We start from the raw sequence: 18358 nt of genomic DNA on the forward strand, positions 1-18358 counted from the left end.
ATTGTAATTTTTTTTAAATCATGGAATGGCCTGAGGATAGTACTGTGTACCGAAACTGGTAGGAAAAATTAATAAATAAATAATGTCTGTAGGGAGAAATATATACTTCCTCAGTACTGTACTGCTCGCTGTTCCACCGGCAATATGTCGGGAATATATAATATTACGACTACATGGAAATGTAAGATTTACCTAGCAGCAAGTGTACTGTTTCGGCGTCGGATAGGGTTGAACACCGCGAACTTGGCACCACCAATGTGGGACATCGTACCGTTATTTATTTATCTACGATACAAGGCTTAAAGATGCGTTACGGTACTACAACAACTCCAATTAAGAGAGATGATACTGGTATACTGTTCATCGAAGTATACTTTGAACTGTCGATATTCCACTCATCTAGTAAACTAAAGCTAAAACATAATTTTTCGTCGTCCCACTTTTCGTCTTCAACAAGTGAATTCATACATAGATCATAGTATTCAATAAGAGCAATATATTGTAGATACGACAGATTGACGCAATGACAAATACTATTCAAGAAGTATGTCCAATGTGTTCCACCCAACGTGAATAACTGTTCCTACATGCAGAACTTGATGAACCGACTTAATGTAAGAAATATTTGTTAGCACTTCATGTAAATATGACCGTTAGCAGGCACAACAGTAGAAGCGGCATCACTTGTGCAGCTGAGAGTGACTCGTACTGCCACGTCAGCCGGGCGCCGCAACTCCGAACGCCGGCGCACAGGCAACCCGCAATACATATCGTCTACGTATTCCTATTCTATGTATAAGCACTTTATTACGGTGAAATATTCACTGCACTTCTGACACTTCTACCTTGTACTGGAGATATTACTGATGTGGCTCGTTGGTCTAGGGGTATGATTCTCGCTTCGGGTGCGAGAGGTCCCGGGTTCAAATCCCGGACGAGCCCACCATTTTTATCTTACCATAATCATACCTCTAATCCAAATAATTTATATGATTGAGAATTCCTATGATAACGGTGAGTAGTTCGCAAATATTATTAAATTTTGGAATTTCAAAGTGAATTGGATATGTGCTTTATCTTCCAACTGTCCCAGTTATCTGTGTAATGAAATGTAATGAAATGCGTTATGTACTAAAATAAAGTAAATGGTATACAAGTGTGTAACGTAACATACCTGAAAGGCCAAGATATAGTTTCATTATACGCCATAAATCAAGGTAGATGTTATGAGAACTTACTACATTCAAGGTGGCAACAGAAACAATAAAAATTTCGAATGAAAGGAAAACAAATTAGATATTTCTGACGATGTACGAAGGGCAGTAACATAGCTTGCAAAGACCTCGAGCTATATATAGCGGGTGAAATATTTCATGCTGTGCCATTCACAAGACTGCAATGTGAAACAGAACTTATTCATTTCTTTGAGATCACTAGATGAAGTTACCAATTAGGTTCAAACTATAAAATTAGATAATTCGCCAGAAAAATTGAAATATTCACATTTCTAGTTACCGTGAACGCACGGAAATAGGCTAAACTTGCTATGGTGACGTTGGACAGCGAAAGAGCGACACGCACTCACAGAGAGAAGCTAACATGGGTGATGGATAACTGAGTGATGAAAGGTATGTTAGCTGAAGCGACACTGTTAATGATGCTGAGAGAAAGGAAATGGACTTTGAACTCGTTATTTCCTACGTACGTGAGCGAGTTAATTGCCCTAGGGGACAGTAACGGACACCATAAATACGGCCTTCGTAGACATCCATTGCAATACCCAGTAGCTACGAAATCCTTTATGAAAACACGTAATTTTCCTGTATACTGTAAATGGGCGCTCTGGTAACTTTGTAATTTTGAATATCACGGAGAAGGTACGTTTCTGTAGTTTTTATTAGCGATGATTCGATGAAATCTTCTTGTAAAGTGCACCACGTTTCAACCGATTTTTGCATCTCAGCGTTTCGAAAATTCACATGGGAACAAAAGTTGGCATCTGTCACAGAGGTTGCCCAGAAATACGAAACCAACCAAACAGGGGCTACCATTAAAGACAACTGTTTGAGACAAGGTTACGAATAAAACTCCCGCTTCGGCACACAGAGATTGTATGTTAAGATACACGCTTACAAGGTGCAATGACTGTTTCAAAAGAACGCAAGGCACAAGTTTTGGAAAGCACACAATTATGTCGCGTTAGAAAACTAGACAAAGACTTCGTTCTTTTTTCAATGTCTACTCAACCAAAAGTTACTTTGGCGTTTGAATACACTTTTTCTTTTTAAAGAAACACATCACAATAGGGTGCACTATCACGTCACAATATAGTGCTATTCAAAGCTACATAGTTTCTCTCTAGTGTACTATGACTAAATTATCAGTAAGTGAGAAGTAGAATCTGTAGTAGGATAAGCAGGAGGTAACCATCAATCCATTGTCAGGTTACTAGAAAAATAGTCAGTCTACGTATTAAACGTCGAAATCGAACGAAGACTGAGAAATTTTTTGACTCCCTCAGTTGTAAAATACGTAGAATCAAAATATTGCATTATACATGCAAATAAAAGAAAACGTAGTCCATCCACCGTTTGTTGTTTTTTCCCTAAAAGTGGTAAGTGACTGACCAGTACAAAAGATCTCCAGTATTCTACAGATTCTAATGTTTTCAAACTCTGCTCAAAAATCATGTTGTAATCGGGGATCACGCCACTATTTGGAAATTACAAATACGCAGTGCGAAAGAGTGAAAGTGAGGTTGAAGAATGTATTTTAGTGTTAATTTGTCCGTTCTCAAGGGCTCCAAGCAGATAAATGCATAGTGGTCACAGGAAGCTCATCAGCTGCTTTCTATTTTTGTTGCAAACTGTGAATGAACTGTTAAGTCTCTTCCCTATATTACGTCACAGATTCGTTGTGACTCTTCCGGTTTTTAATCTTTTACAGCAAACGGAGCATTGTATGTCTGAAGACGACAGTGAGAATCCACCATGTAGATGAGATAGAGCAGGTCTTGCGCACTGCATGTACACACTTATCCTCTAATAGGCCACACCGTATGGTAACAGGTACATTATTATCTCAGCAATGCAATACCAATTCTTACACCATGTGTTTGTTGCTCGTTATTAAGATAGCACTGATTGCTTTTCTCATTATCGATAATAACGCAATATCTCAAAGAAATGTAAATATTACGAATAAAAACTACTCGTTCTTTAAAAAGAGTTGATTTAAAAATGAGGAATTTTAACACTGCTGCAACGACTGATACTTCTGTTTATTACACGGTTATTAGTAAAAATTGAAAACACCTATTTTAACCGAGAGCGGAGAAATACCGAAAAATGCCGGATATTCAGAACTAAACTAACTGTATCGGTTTTAACCGGTCTGTTTTTCCCACCCTTACCATAAAGTGGTATAGATGACGATCTATGACAGATCACACGACACGCCGGCCGAAGTGGCCGAGCGGTTCTAGGCGCTTCAGTCTGGAACCGCGCGACCGCTACGGTCGCGGGTTCGAATCCTGCCTCGGGCATGGATGTGTATGATATCCTTAGGTTAGTTAGGTTTAAGTAGTTCTAAGTTCTAGGGGACTGATGACCATAGATCTTAGTCCCATAGTGCTCAGAGCCATTTGAACAATTTTAGATCACACGACGGCGTACGGTGCTGCTGATGGCTCGAGTGTTTCGGAGCATACCGTGCAGCGCACGTCGAGCAACATGGTGTCCAGCAGCTGGCAACCCCTACGTGCTCCCATGTCGACCCAACGACACCGGATCATCGAGACTGGACCGCGAATCAGTGGAAACGTGTCGCCTGCTCGGATGAATCACGATTCTCGTTGCACAGGGCGGACGGTTGTGTTGAGATACTCCGTGATCCAGGGGTTCTCGAAACATGCACCACGTCACGCATGCAGTCAGTATTATGCTACGGCAACAAAATGTGGAGTTCCATGGGGATTGGGGTGGTAATCGAAGTCACCTTCACCGCTGTAGATTCTGTGAGCCGATTCTGGACCACCTGTGTCCCTTAACGCTTGATGTTTCCTCCGGCGGCGATAACATCTTCCACCTCGATTACTGTCTATTTCACAGGGCCAGCACCGTGCTGCAGTTTTTTCAGAAGTACTGGAGTGGAGTCAGGTAGTTGTCCTTCAAATTCGCCTGATCTGTATCTGATGCCGCGCATCTGAGATACCTATGGGACACCAACTCGGTAACCACTAAGTATTGGACAGTAATTTGCAGGAATTTCATGTCAAGTGAGTTGACATCTGTGCAACGTACCTCCAGAAACCTGCTTAGGACGTGTCGAATCTAAGCCGCCCAGAACAGTTGTTGTACTGCGTTCCTTACCAGAACAGATGCTGTATTGCGTTCCTTATATGCAGGCGGTCGAACTGATTTGACATCAGTATAGTGTATAAACTTTTTGTGAGTAAACTCTACTAACGTAAATATTCATATAAAACGAACATTCATACTAATTAAGTACTATTGTAGAGCTATTTGCTGAGCAGAGATGTAATGAACGTTGGAAATGCACTGTTACAAAAGCTTCATACTATATTTATTCTTTGTCTTTATTCCACGGCTAACTCTTTATATATCCGTGTCAGTTTGGTCTTGTTTTTGGTTGACGTAAGTTCAAATTGAGTTCTATCTGGAGAGAGAATGAATTCTGAGCCAAGTTGTGCATTAAAGTGTGGAAAGAAGTTCTCAGAAGGAGGATGAATAATTGTGCCAATGCTTTCTATGGAATTATTCGGATGCAAGGATTGAAAAAACCGTAAATATCTTTATCGCTCCATTGCTGGCGAGACTAAATTTCAGTTCTACGCCTACCCATTTCACTAATTAGTCACAAAGGTTCCAGATCCGTGCCACGGGTGTGATAGGGAGTCGCCAGTTCGCCGGACGAGCCTGCAGTAAACCGTCAGTTGTATTTAATCAGCCGCTACGAAACGACGACTTTCATATCGGGACACGCCTTGCACCGAGTGTAATCCGCCGACCGTAACTAATTTTTATTTTTTTAAAAATTTTAGGAACATTCGTTTGCAGTGTTTATATATTTCAAATTGGCACAATCAGTGTAAGAGAAGTGCAAGTAGAACATTTTAGTAGGTCGGAAATGATCTAATGTCATAAAACGAAAGCTTATCGGCAACAAAAGCCGGGTGTGTATCCATTTGACGTAAGTCTTTACGGTTAATACCTGTTACGCTCAGAGCACAGATACTAATGACATTTGCTGAAGATAATAGTTGCTGCTGAACAGTTAATACTGAACACACTTTGGCTTCCTGTCAACAGGATAAAGCTTGACTACCAAATTACATGCACTAAATGTACCGTAATGTCATTAATTTTTTGAGACAATAAGTCAATAAAACATAGATACAGAATGGAATATTATTAAGCTCAACACCATCGAATTAGTCTCAGAACCACTTGATAAAAGGAAAATAGGTGGGAAAAGACGACTCAGAATTTGGTACACAGAAATTAAAGAAGCCATTAACGACAAACATTTAGCTTATTTGAAGTTTTTACAGACAGAAAATCAGAGATATGGGAAGTACACAGAATAAAAAGGAACACTGCGAGACATACAGTGCGCAAATCACATCAAGAGACATCCTAATCTTCGTAGAACATGAAGTACACGGTAGGCATCAATGAGCATACAAAGCCATGAAAGCCCTGAACAAGGAAGAAAAGACATTCCCCAGTGAATTCATCCTATAAATAATGGATTAATCTTTATATAGACTTACGGTGTACACAAAAGGCCGAAGTACTTACTAGACATTCTCCAGTGTGGAGGCTTACCATTAGATAAAATACTTCCATAATTAATAAATGAATATTGGAGGAACAGTAAGGTAATAGACCTTTGGTACATAGCAGAAGTAATCTTCTCTTCAAGGAAGGGAAGCGTCATGTACAGACATTCAGTTCATAATTAAGAGTGTTATAGAAGAACACAAAGAATTCGTTGTAGAAACTCATATAGCCTTTATAGACCGAGAGAAAGCTTTAGACAGTGTGAGCGTTGATAGCCGATGGAGGACTGTCCTAATGTGGACATCCTTATCACCTAATAGAGACGGTGAAAAGTTTTTACAAAAATACATCAATTCTAATAAACACAGGCAGGAATGATTTAAAAGAAATATGTATTAATCAGAGTGTAAGGCAAGGGTGAGAACTATCACTTACACTTTTTAATGTTTACGTTTACTTCCTGGATACGTAAAGTAAACAAAGGAATTAAGATACGAATAATGAATACCTGAATATGCTTCTCTTTGGTGATAATATTGTTATTACTCAAACACACGAAAATGACCCGCAAAGATCGGTATGCCACTTGAACGAAATATGCAAGAAATAAAACTTCAAAGTTTCCAATAATGATACAAAAATAAAGGCATTTCGAGGAAGATATCCATTGAGATCAAAAATTGTTTCAGATAATTCAACTTTAGAACAAGTCCAGCAAATTTCTAATGTAGGCTGCACTTAATTTTGACTTTAAATCTGATACTAAAAGTATGCGAATTCCAAGCAGTTTGTGATACCATCAGCAGAACGTTGGACCATGAAGTACAAAAAGAGACCATCATAGAACTTTATAAAGTGATGGCAGTTGCTGTGTTACCCTATCGAAGCAAAAGCTTGGTTACCACAAAAGGAAAAAAGAAACCAAAATTCAAACAACAGAGATGGAAACAATAAAATAAAATTTGAACCATAGAGATGTAGATCCTTGAAGAAGAAGAAGAAGAAGAAGAAGAAGATGATGATGGAAGAAGAAACAGCACGACAGCAAGACAAGTGGTACTGTAATGTGCACTGTATTAGTAATGAAATGTATAGACCACATGATTCTCTTTTTCCTAATGTCAGACGGCATGATTGCACTTTTATTTTAACAGGTCCTGTAGATTAGTCGGACAAGACCGCGCCACTACGTCCGAACTGTTCGCTTACCGGACGAACTTCGGCACGGTCGTCGCTGACTGGCTATCGTTTTATGGCCGTCGCTCCACAATTGTGCATTTGCGACCCACCGTTGTCTGGAAAGTTTTGCTCTATTCGACGACCCTTGCTCTGTTCTGACCTTATTACCAGATTGTTTTCCTCCAAGCTGTATAGTGTATGCTGAGATCCGAGATGAGAGAAGTACAGCTGACGAGCAATTGACGAAAAAATTATTTTACTGTGAAGTGTGTGTCAGAAATCAAAATCAGTAAAATCAATTTTGTCTTGGTGCCAGTGCCATTACTTTCATTATAAAATATATGTGTCGTCACATTTTCAGAAAGTTCAGGCTTTCTATACCCATCTTCAAATAATGTACTGGGTATCAGAAGTCGGGGTACACGCTCTGTTACGTCAAAAACCATAAAGAAAAATGGGGTAACCTAAATATTTCGGTAAGGTATGGATGAGGTGTCTATGTTTTACGGTATGTACCGACATGGGCGCCATCTTGAAATCAGCCATTTTTGAAATCTGTAATTTTTCTTTATGGAAACGGGTCGTGTGATGTAACTAGAAACACCATCGTTTTCTGACAAGTTCATTCCTGTAAACAGATTCGAAGTAGCAGTAAGGTTAAAAATTTACAATGTGTTCAACATGGCGTCCCTCTTGGTCAACGCACATTTGAAGGCGCTTAATCCAATCGCCATGCACTCACAGGGGTTTCTACAGAAATGCTGGCACACGCTTCTTCATTGAGTTCCTGGATATGTTGTGTGTGTCTTATTTTCTTACCATATATGGGTTGTTTTAAATGACTCCAAAAATAGTGAAGTGGCGTGAGAACAGGTGAACTGGGCGGTCATTCCACGGTACCGTGTCGGTTAATCCAATGACCAGGAAATTGACCATATAACCACTGACGAACAACTGCTCCATAGTGCGTTGCGGCCCCACGCTGCTGAAAGTAAGAGCGAAAGCTGTCATCTTCATTCATAAGTAAGGGAAACACCACCCTTGAAGCATTTCCAGGTAGCGTTGAGCATTTAGGTTCTGGTCAATCAAACCGGGCCCAGCTACACGGGTACCCCATATTTTACACCACACCATAACCTATATGTCAGCAGCTACTTTGGTAGGTTCCATACAGTGTAGATTCTGGTCATTCCAGTATCTGTGGTTGTAACTTCACCACTGACAAGAAAGTTTGACTCATCACTGAACAAGATACCTTGTGCAAGAGAGGAATCTTGTTGAACAGCATACGTATATCTGGGTCATCCTCCGCTAGGTGCTGGAGTAGCTTAATCTTGAATGGGCACCATTGATAAGCACGAAGGATTCATACGTTCGATGAGTGGCTGATTCCACATTCTGCTGATAAACGTGGTGTGCTGCGGTGTGGGTTCTTCACGAAGGTTGCCAAAACCACTGTTGAGGTTGTGTCGTCAATAGTATTTTTTGGACGGCCATTCCGTGCCTTCTCAGCCACATTCCAATTTCTCCGAATTTGGAAATCAAGCATCTGACAGTGTTCTGTGAAACTGGAGGTTTTTGTGGGCGCCGATTGTTAAAAATCTCCCGTTATGACACTAAAACTCCGTTCTCCAGACATCAAAATGTCCTCAGTTATCACCTCCTTGGTCAAAGCAGTCTTCAGTTACTTGCAACAAACTTTTGAATTATAACTGCTACGTCGAATCTGTTTACAGGAATGGATTTAGCAGAAAATGCTGATGTTATCTGATACATCATGCGATTCCCTTTCCATAAAAAGATCTGGTTTAAAGATGACTCTCATGTTCGGTACGTACGATAAAAGACAGACCACATCACCCATACCTTAGTGGAATATTTAGTTTTCCCCATAACTGCAGGGCTTTTGACATAACATGGTGTATTATAACTTCTGACTCTCCCTGTATTGTGTTACCTAAAGTGCAGGAGAGAACGACAAAATATGAGTGCTCAGTCCTGTAATCAGATTCTAGCTTACGAAAAGTAATCAATCTATGAGTCTCTGTAGTGCTACGTGACTAAATACGAACCACGCTCACAATTCATCACCAATGTAACAAGCAAATAATATCAGCCGACTGAAGTGTATTAAATGTTGTATATTATAACCATTGCAAATAACTGTAAACTCTCATCAAATCTGCAACTGCAATCGCCACCTCCGAACAATTTCCTAGTCACGGCCTTCACGTCCATAGCAAAAATGTAATTTCAGCTTCAGCCGGCCGGATCGCCTACTCAACCGCTTAACGCCAGGTTGGCTGCCCCCGAGCGGAACCCGCCAAAGGTGGAACACTCTGCTACCGGACTGCCCCACAAAGACGTAACTCAAAGACTCTGCATGACCTCTCGATACAGCTTACAGGATTTTTCGGAAAAAGTATGCAAATATTACTCACGACCCAAAGAAAGCAAAACCATGAATAAAATGAAACTGCTGTTTAACACACATCATTCAATGTTAAAACACTTTTCTACTTAATTCTTTCGTCCAGTTTTTACACCCAAAAAAGCGACTGTGGAGGGTCTACCAAAATACTTAGTAAATTTCAAATGGTGCGATGAATGACGGTTTCCTTTACGTATGGATAGCTATGCATTAGTGCAAATGGGTAGGCGGAACACTCCTGTAATGTTCAAATTCAGTACATATCTGGACATAACGTCGCGAAATGATATGAATCTGAACGCTGCGTGTTTGGTTCGCCTGTGTAAGTCATGTGTGTGCGCCTTTGTTCACTCTATGTCATTGTCAGCTAAAACGGCATTGGGTACAATCATGGTGCCATAGGCAACCGTAAACATTTTTCCGTGAAGGCCCTGACAGCCTTGTTTCACAGTGGGATAAATCTGTTAAGTTATGGGGATTACTTCTGAAATAATAAACGCAGATTCACTTCGTTTCCATTTGCCTCGTTTTCATTTGACTGTCCCTTACATGAGCAAGTGCTGAAAAGGAATGTCTTCCAATTTTTTTGTGAAATCTCTTAAGGTTTTTTAAATAAAACGTACTTTATTAATATTCTACGTCTTTAATCTTCACTCTACACTTTTGCAGCCCCCTCCCCCCCCCTCTAGAGGGCTCCGAATTTTAGCACGTAACAAGGCGGTCTGTAACATAACTACATCGCTGCATGAGAAACAGCATGCTGTAATCGAGTTTCGAGTTGAAAGAGTTGGTCCACACATGGGACACCCTCTTCTTCAGCACGACATTCCCAGACCACATACGAGCGCTGCGACATCTGCAATAATTCGACGCCTTGGATTTTTTCTTATCAATCATCCTCCATACAGTCCCGACTTTGACTCATCCGATTTTAATGTTTCCAGAATTTAAAGAATACCTTCGGGGTCTTCACCTTGACAGTGATGAAGCGGTGTAATCAAAGGTGTGGTTGTGGTGCTGTCAGCAGTCAAACGTACTGCAGCGGTATCAAAAAACTGGTCTCTCGTCGGGAGAAACGTGTTCATCACCAGGATGACTATGTCGAGAAGTAAGTATGCATATATGAAGAACAAAGATGTAGAATCTTAATAACGCTTGTTTTATTTAGAAAGCTTTAAGAATTTTCGCATAAGCAATCAGGTGGACTCCTCTGCTTGTGGTGGTTGCTACAACAGTATTTTTAATTACTTGCATCCTTTCATTTCTGTAGACTTCCCTTCAGATATTTCGGTTACAGTGTAAGAACTGTGCTGCTGCAGAGACTACATAGCTCCATAAGGTGCTAAAACGTCTTTACGTACTAAGATTTTTTTTATTTTAAGTTCATGCTGTCGATTATCCTATTCCAGTAAATTTACCGCCAGCGAAAAAAATTGGAAAATGTTATGTTTTCATATCAAGTTCGTCTAAACAAAGTATTAGGAAACATGGATTAACATGTGTATAATGGATGTGATCCAAAGCGTTCAACTGCGACGGAGAAGTTGGCTATTAAATTATACACTCATGCAAAGTTAGCTGGACTGTGTAGTGGGTCGAAAGACTGGTTATGCAAAGGATGACGAACCCAGACTATTTAAGAATCACGCTTTCAGTGATGAAATTCTCATTTTAGCCGTCTACACCTCCTGAAATCCGAAGGAAAAGGGTGGTTATCCAGTTTGAGTTTAAGCTCTGTAACTAAATCAAATAACCGTCCCTCCTTCCCAGTACAGTATCACTTAACCGTACATAACAGCAACTTATTTCATAAATTGGTCTGACTTCGATCAATTACCATAAGGTTTCAGGTTCTATACGTTAGACTACTGATACATGGCTGAGTAAACCCCTCAGATTATTAATTCACGAGGATGGCAAAAATCGTTGTATTAGTTACTCTGTCAACCACTAAAGTCGGTATAAGCATCAACCTTCCCGCGTGTGGAATTATGCTGTATCGTGTATTTACTGTCTTATTTTTACCTATACCGTTCAGAAGTCCGCTTACTTCCATGGATTAGTGGTCGTAAAATTATTTTCTTCCAATAAATTAGTGCTATCCGTCCAAATTTACAGATGGACACAATGAACCAATTGGAGACTGCTTACTTTAATACCTGATAAGAAATATTCGTAGTAAATTAATTGACGACAAGCTTCTGCTTTCAGATCTGAATACTATGTTGTTTTGTACGCTGTGTAAAATCTGTGTTCTCTGTTTAAACAACTAGAGAATGTATTGCCAAACTATTTTCACTGAGCAGCTTTGTTTGATTTTATATTTCTGACTATAACAACTCCTACCAACAACGTATAAACAATACGTTAACATCGATAATTAATTCGTGCAGTTGAATGGTCAAAATTTACTTTACGATCACGGACAAGCTAAACCATGCACATTTACTAACTATTCCTTTTTTATTTGCGTCTGGAATTCGCGGTCTGTACACCGTCCATTGTTCCGAGTAAATTAAATCTTAGAAACAAAGATCCATCACCAATTAGAGAGACACCATTTAACCTTTTCGTAATTCTTTAATCGGAAGAAAGTACTACTTACTTTCTAATATCCTATTAGTGAAATCAAGAAAGTATAATTTTTATCCCTCATTTTTTAAATCATCTTGTCACTAGTCAAAGTAAATATTTCCAAATCTCTTAATCTTGTTCTTGACTTTGTTTCTCTTCAGTATTGTTATTAGATGTTTATCTTTCTTCTAACGAAATATCTTTTCTCATCCTTTCCATATATTTAATTGGCCTTTAATTTCCAATTATATTTGTAATTTGCATCTTGAAGCGGCAAATAAATTAGTCGGGACTTCTCTCTTTTTTAAATTTCAACAACAAATATAATTTATTTGAAATAAATAGACATAGGATTTAGCAGCGCACGGGTGCCCGTGTTCTCCCAAACATTATGACTAAACTGGCTTATTAAAAAGGGGCTAATTGCCTCCGCCAACTTCACTTTGCATTAACATGATTCACGAAAACTCTGTGTCTTCATGCGTTGGCGTCCCATCTTCTGTTTCGTCAGGTGCTATTACCAAATGATAAAATGGGCACTCACCTTACATAAGTCTGAAGTGGGTAGTTTCGCTATCAGTGATTGACGTCGATGATTCCTTTGGTTTATATTGTTTAGCACTCGGGTCGCCCTACATTCTGAAGGCTGCCACGTGCAACAATCCAAAAACTGTAACAATGTCGGGACATACGAGTACACCAACTCCACGTACCAACCACTCAAATTTCATACAAACACGTAATATTCGTGATAATACAGTTTCAAGTTTAAAACTGCTGTTAGGGTCTAAACCAGCACTACCCCCCTTCCCCCCCCCCCCCCCCCGGTCGCCCCTGTGAATGATCAGATGGAGCCGGCCGGTGTGGCCGTGCGGTTCTAGGCGCTTCGGTCTGGAACCGCGTGACCACTACGGTCGCAGGTTCGAATCCTGCCTCGGGCATGGATGTGTGTGATATCCTTAGGTTAGTTAGGTTTAAGTAGTTCTAAGTTCTAGGGGACTAATGACCATAGATGTTAAGTCCCATAGTGCTCAGAGCCATTTTTGATCAGATGGAGGCTGGCTACACCTCTCTATGCAGCACGAGATCCGTAACTGAGTTCTTCACTTTAAGTGAATTATTTCTCTGATGATATCCATCGGAACATGGGTAAAGCCTTACGGAATTATTTACGGTCAGTAGCGGAATCACTAGTTACGCTGATAATTCAGTCCTCATGTTGAAATGACCAGAGTAGTATCGCTCCAAATAGACTATGTTCAGAGCGAAGTGTACTTACGGGAAACTATCCGTAGTAGTTTCTGACCAAATCTGAACTGCCTTTACAACCATCTTGAACCATGTTGGAACCATTATCATGAATAGATTGAGTGATAGATCACTTTCAACAATAGTTGCATTTTTGAATTCGGCCGGCGCGATGTGGAATACATTTTTCAAAATTTTCCCGAAGAGCGAGCCAACTGGGGGAGGGCGCCTTACATGGTGCATCATGTCCATCATGTGCTGAGACCTACTGCATCCTTCGTCGACGTGGATCTGCACTTCTCATTCTACAACTGTTTGGCGAGGTCACCCTCCTGGGTGCGTATTTTTCCATCAACTGTGCAGTATCTTTTTCTACGCTGACGACGATAATGGACTTGTTTGCTTCGTTTGCCTGATATCCAGCACGATTGCCAGTGTGTTGTAGTGGGACTGCTATGTACCCTGTTCGTTGTAGCCCCTGACCACACAGGGATCGCTCTGTTGACGCTTGCGCCATTATCTCCCCATGTATGCCAATGAGTAGATGCCCGTCACCCTGGTGCATCGGGACTCCCGGAAATGGCCATCCTGCCAGGTGGTCTTTGCTGTGGCTGGGTGGCACCAGTGGGTAGGGCCCCAGTCAGGGTGGGTGGCATCAGGGCAGATGACATGCGAAGAAGCGTAGTACATCATCTGTTGCTGGTGGTCAAACACCAGCAGTCTCTAAGTGTTCACAGGCTCAATTCAGCGCACAGAAGTATGACCCCAAGTCGTTCCCCTCCCTGGCCAGACCATGGGAGGAAAGACAGGCTAGGGATGGCAGTGGCTCTTATTCGCCCCAGTACCTCGTATGTTCGTGAGCTGATAGAAAATCTTTCTTGACAATGAAGCCTCCGTTTTTTGCTGAGAATTTAGAGGACAAGTTTGAGCTGGTGGAGAGCTTGACCAAAAATGAGATCTGGGTCAGTTTTGATCAAAACCTCTGCCCACGCATGGGCGTTAATCGCTTGTGACAAGCCTGGGGATGTTTGTTACCATCACGCCCCATAAGAGCCTAAGTATGGTCAAGGGCATTATATTTCACAGGGACCTTCTTTTGTAGTCTACTGATGAGCTGCGTGCCAATTTAGAGTGGCGAGGCATACATTACGTTTGGCATGTCCACCAGGGTCCGAGGGATAATCAGGTTGTCACCGGTGCCTTCATCTTGGCCTTTGAGGGTGTTACATTGCCCGAGAAGGTCAAGGTGTAGGTCTAACACTGTGATGTAAAACCTTATATCCCTCCCCCAATGCGCTGCTTTAAATGCTGGAAGCTCAGCCATATGTCTTCCCACTGTAATTCAGTCTCACATGTCGAGATTGCGGGCGCCCATCACATCCCAATACTCCCTGTGCGCTGCCTACAATCTGTGTCAACTGTGGAGAGCGCCATTCACCTTGCTCACCCGACTGCAGGATTCTCCAGAAAGAAAGGAAAATCATGGAGTACAAGACCCTGGACTGGCTGACCTACACTGAGGCTAAGAGGAAATTTGAGCACTACATCCTGTGGCTATGACCTCCTCTTATACCGCCGTACAAGAACAGTTCCTCTCATTCCTGTTGCCTCTCAGAACCAGAAGACAACACCTGCCCCCTTGATGGTTGGGGGCACTTCCCTCCTTGTTGCTCCTGTACCACCTAGTGTAATAAGAGCAACACCCCCCCCCCCCCCCCCAACCATCGGGGATATCAGTCCCCAATACTGAGCTGGAGAAGTGTAAGTCTTCTGTCATCTTCGGCTCCTCTCGCTAGGAAGGGGTCCCTTGGGTCACTCCCTTCCCAGGTTCCTGCTAGTGGGAAAGATGACACCCACCAGTGGCTGAAGAGCCCAAAAGGAGCTGGTCGTGAGGCTTCAAGCTCATCCTCAGTCCCGGAGACTGAATCAGTGAAGTCCTCCCTGCCGCCAGGGAAACCCAAGGAGTAGTGAGAGAAATCCAAAAAGAAGGTCCACCGCTACCTACAAGCTCTGTGTCTGCAGATGAGGTGGAGATTCTGGCGTCCACTGAGATCTCGCTGGACCCTCAGACACAATCGATGTAGACTGATCAGGAGAAAAGTCGGTGGCAGCAGGTGACCCTGAGGCGTAAACTGCCTCATTGAATGTTCCATGCCTTCACAGTCTCATGATATCTTCCTCAAGTGGAATTGTGGCGATTTTTTCCACCGCCTGGCTGAGCGACAGCAACTGTTAAGCTATACAACTGCGTTCTGCAATGCCCTCCAGGCAACCTGATTCCCAGCAATGCGGGCCCTGCCCTCTGTGGCTACAAAAATTACAGGAACCGACTATAATCGAGTGTCAGGTGGAGTTTGCGTTTATATCCTACACTCAGTGTGCAGTGAAACTGTGCTCCTTCAGACCCTGTTAAAGCTGTGGCTGTCAGAATAAGGATGACGCAGGAAATAACTGTCTGCAACATATATCTTCCTCCAGATGGTGTAGTATCCCTGTATGTATTAACTGCACTGCTTGATCAACTCCCTAAACCTTTCCTACTTTTCGGAGATTTTAACGCCCATAACCCCTTGTGGGGTGGCACCGTGATTACTGGCCAAGGCAGAGATGTCGACACTTAATATCTCAGTTCGAACTCTGCCTCTTAAGTACTGGGGACGCCACACATTTCAGTGTGACTCATGGTAGTTACTGAGCCATTGATTTATCAATTTGCAGCTCAAGACTTCTCGCATCCTTACACTGGGCGGCACATTAGGATCTGTGTGGTAGTGACCACTTCCCCATCTTCCTGTCACTGCTCCGGCTTCAGACCCAGACGCCTGCACAGATGGGCTTTAAACAAGGCGGACTAGGAAACTTTCACCTCTGATGTCACTATTGAATCCTGCTGGAGTGTCCGAGTAGTTCTAGGCGCTACAGTCTGGAACCGCGTGACCGCTATGGTCGTAGGTTCGAATCCTACCTCGGGCATGGATGCGTGTGATGTCCTTAGGTTAGTTAGGTTTAATAAGTTCTAAGTTCTAGGGTACTGATGACCTCAGCAGTTAAGTCCCATAGTGTGCAGAGCCATTTGAACCATTTTTTTCACCGTTGAATCTCCCCCATATGGGAACGTTGATGTGATGGTTGAGCAAGTGACTACAACAATCCTTTCTGCGGCAGACAACGCGATCCCTCGCTCTTTAGAGTGCCCCTGGTGAAAGGCAGTCCCTTGGTGGTCACCGGAAATAGCTGAAGCAAATAAGGAGAGTCGACGAGCTCTACAGTAGCATAATCGGCACCCTTCCCTGGAGCCTTTAAACGGCTCCGTGCACACGTTCACCAACTGTTCAAACGACGGAAGGAGGAGTGTTGGGAGAGAGACATCTCGACCATTGGGTGCCATACGTCACCTTCCCAAGTCTGGGCAAGCATCAATTATGTTTTCGGGTACCAGACCCCAACAGGTGTTCCCGGTGTTAATATAAATGGCGTCTTATCTACCGATGCAATGGCCATTGCCATCGCCAATGCCGAGCACTCCCTCCTCCAGCCTTTCACACTCTGAAAAGGCGGCTGGAAGGGAAAGTCCTCTCGTTCACTACATGCCCCAGTTAATTCTATAGTGCCCCAATTACACAGTGGTAGCTCCTCAGTGCCCTTGCACATTGCCCTGACACTGCTCCTGGGCCAGATTGGATCCACAGTCAGATGATTAAACATCTCTCATCAGACTACAAGTGATATCTCCTCACCATCTTCAACCAGATCTGGTGCAATGGAGTCTTCCCATCGCAATAATGGGTGAGGACCAAAATTCTGGTGCTCAAAAACGGTAAAAACCCACTTGATGTGGATATCTATCGGCCCATCAGCCTCACCAACGTTCTTTGTAAGCAGCTGTGGAACGCATGGTGTGTCGGCAGTTGGGTTGGATCCTGGAGTCACGTGAACTACTGGCTCCATTGAAGGGTCGCTCCCACCAGGGTCGCTCTACCACTCATAATCTCGTGTCCCTCGAGTCTTCCATCCGAACAGCCTTTTCCCAGATGCCAACACCCGGTTGCAGACTTTTTTGATTTACGAAAAGCGTATTACATGACCTGGCGACATCATATCGTTGCCACATTATAAGAGTGGGGTCTCCAGTGCCCGCTCCCGATTTTTATCGGAAATATCCTTTCGCTTCGTGCTTTCTGTGTCCAAGTTGGTGCCTCCCATAGTTCCCTCCAGACCCAGGAGAATGGTTCCCGAATGGTCTGTATTGAGTGTATCTCTATTTTTAGTGGCCCTTAATGGTCTAGCAGCAGCTGTAGGGCCGTCGGCGTCGCCTTCTGTGTATGCAGACGACTTCTGCATTTCGTACAGCTCCACCGGTACTGGTGTTGCTGAGCGGCGCCTGCAGGGAGCCCTCCAAAAGACGCAGTCATGGGCTCTAGCCCACGGTTTAAAGTTTTCGGCCGCAAAGTCGTGTGTCATACGCTTCTGTCGGCGTCGTACCATTCACTCTGAACCAGAAGTTCACCTTCCCCTAGCGACAGGAGCTTTTAGGACGAGTCGCGTGACCAGCGTCCTTGTGGAGTTCCTCCATCGCAGGTTAGGCGTGCACAACTGCTGGCCAGTTATGTTGCACACGTTTGTAGTTCTCCTGTGCATCCAATCACCGTCTCTTTTTCCCACCCATGACGGTTCATCCCCCACATCGGAGGCCCAGGTCAGGGCTTCCAATTGCAGTTCGTGTCTGATCTCTTCTTTCCGAACTGGAGTCCTTGACTTCACCACTTATACTTGAGGTGCATTCACGTACACCTCCATGGTGAACACTTAGGCCGCGGCTTCGCCTGGACCTTTCTCATGGCCCTAAGGACTCAGTTAACCCTGCGGCTATCTGCTGCCACTTCCTCTTGGTACTTTACGTGTACCAAGGCCACTGAGTGGTTTACACCAACATCTCGATGACTGATGGTCATGTCAGCTCTGCGTATGTCCATGGAGGACATATTGAACAGCATTTCTTGCCCAATGGCTGCAGTGTTTTCACTGCTGAGCTAATGGCTTTATTTCGTGGTCTTGAGCACATCTGTTCATGCCTGGGGAGTCGTTTCTTCTGTGCACTGACTCCGTGAGCAGCCTACAAGCT

General features: G+C 42.9%; 1 non-coding gene across 1 annotated transcript; it reads left to right on the forward strand.

The window, feature by feature from the left end:
* Positions 1–870: 870 nt before the first annotated feature.
* Trnap-cgg lies at positions 871–942 on the forward strand. Its single transcript has one exon. It is a non-coding gene; the product is annotated as a tRNA-Pro (tRNA).
* Positions 943–18358: the final 17416 nt, after the last annotated feature.

This window comes from Schistocerca americana, chromosome 2 (genome assembly GCF_021461395.2).
Source record: "Schistocerca americana isolate TAMUIC-IGC-003095 chromosome 2, iqSchAmer2.1, whole genome shotgun sequence".
Taxonomy (NCBI): Eukaryota; Metazoa; Arthropoda; class Insecta; order Orthoptera; family Acrididae; genus Schistocerca; species Schistocerca americana.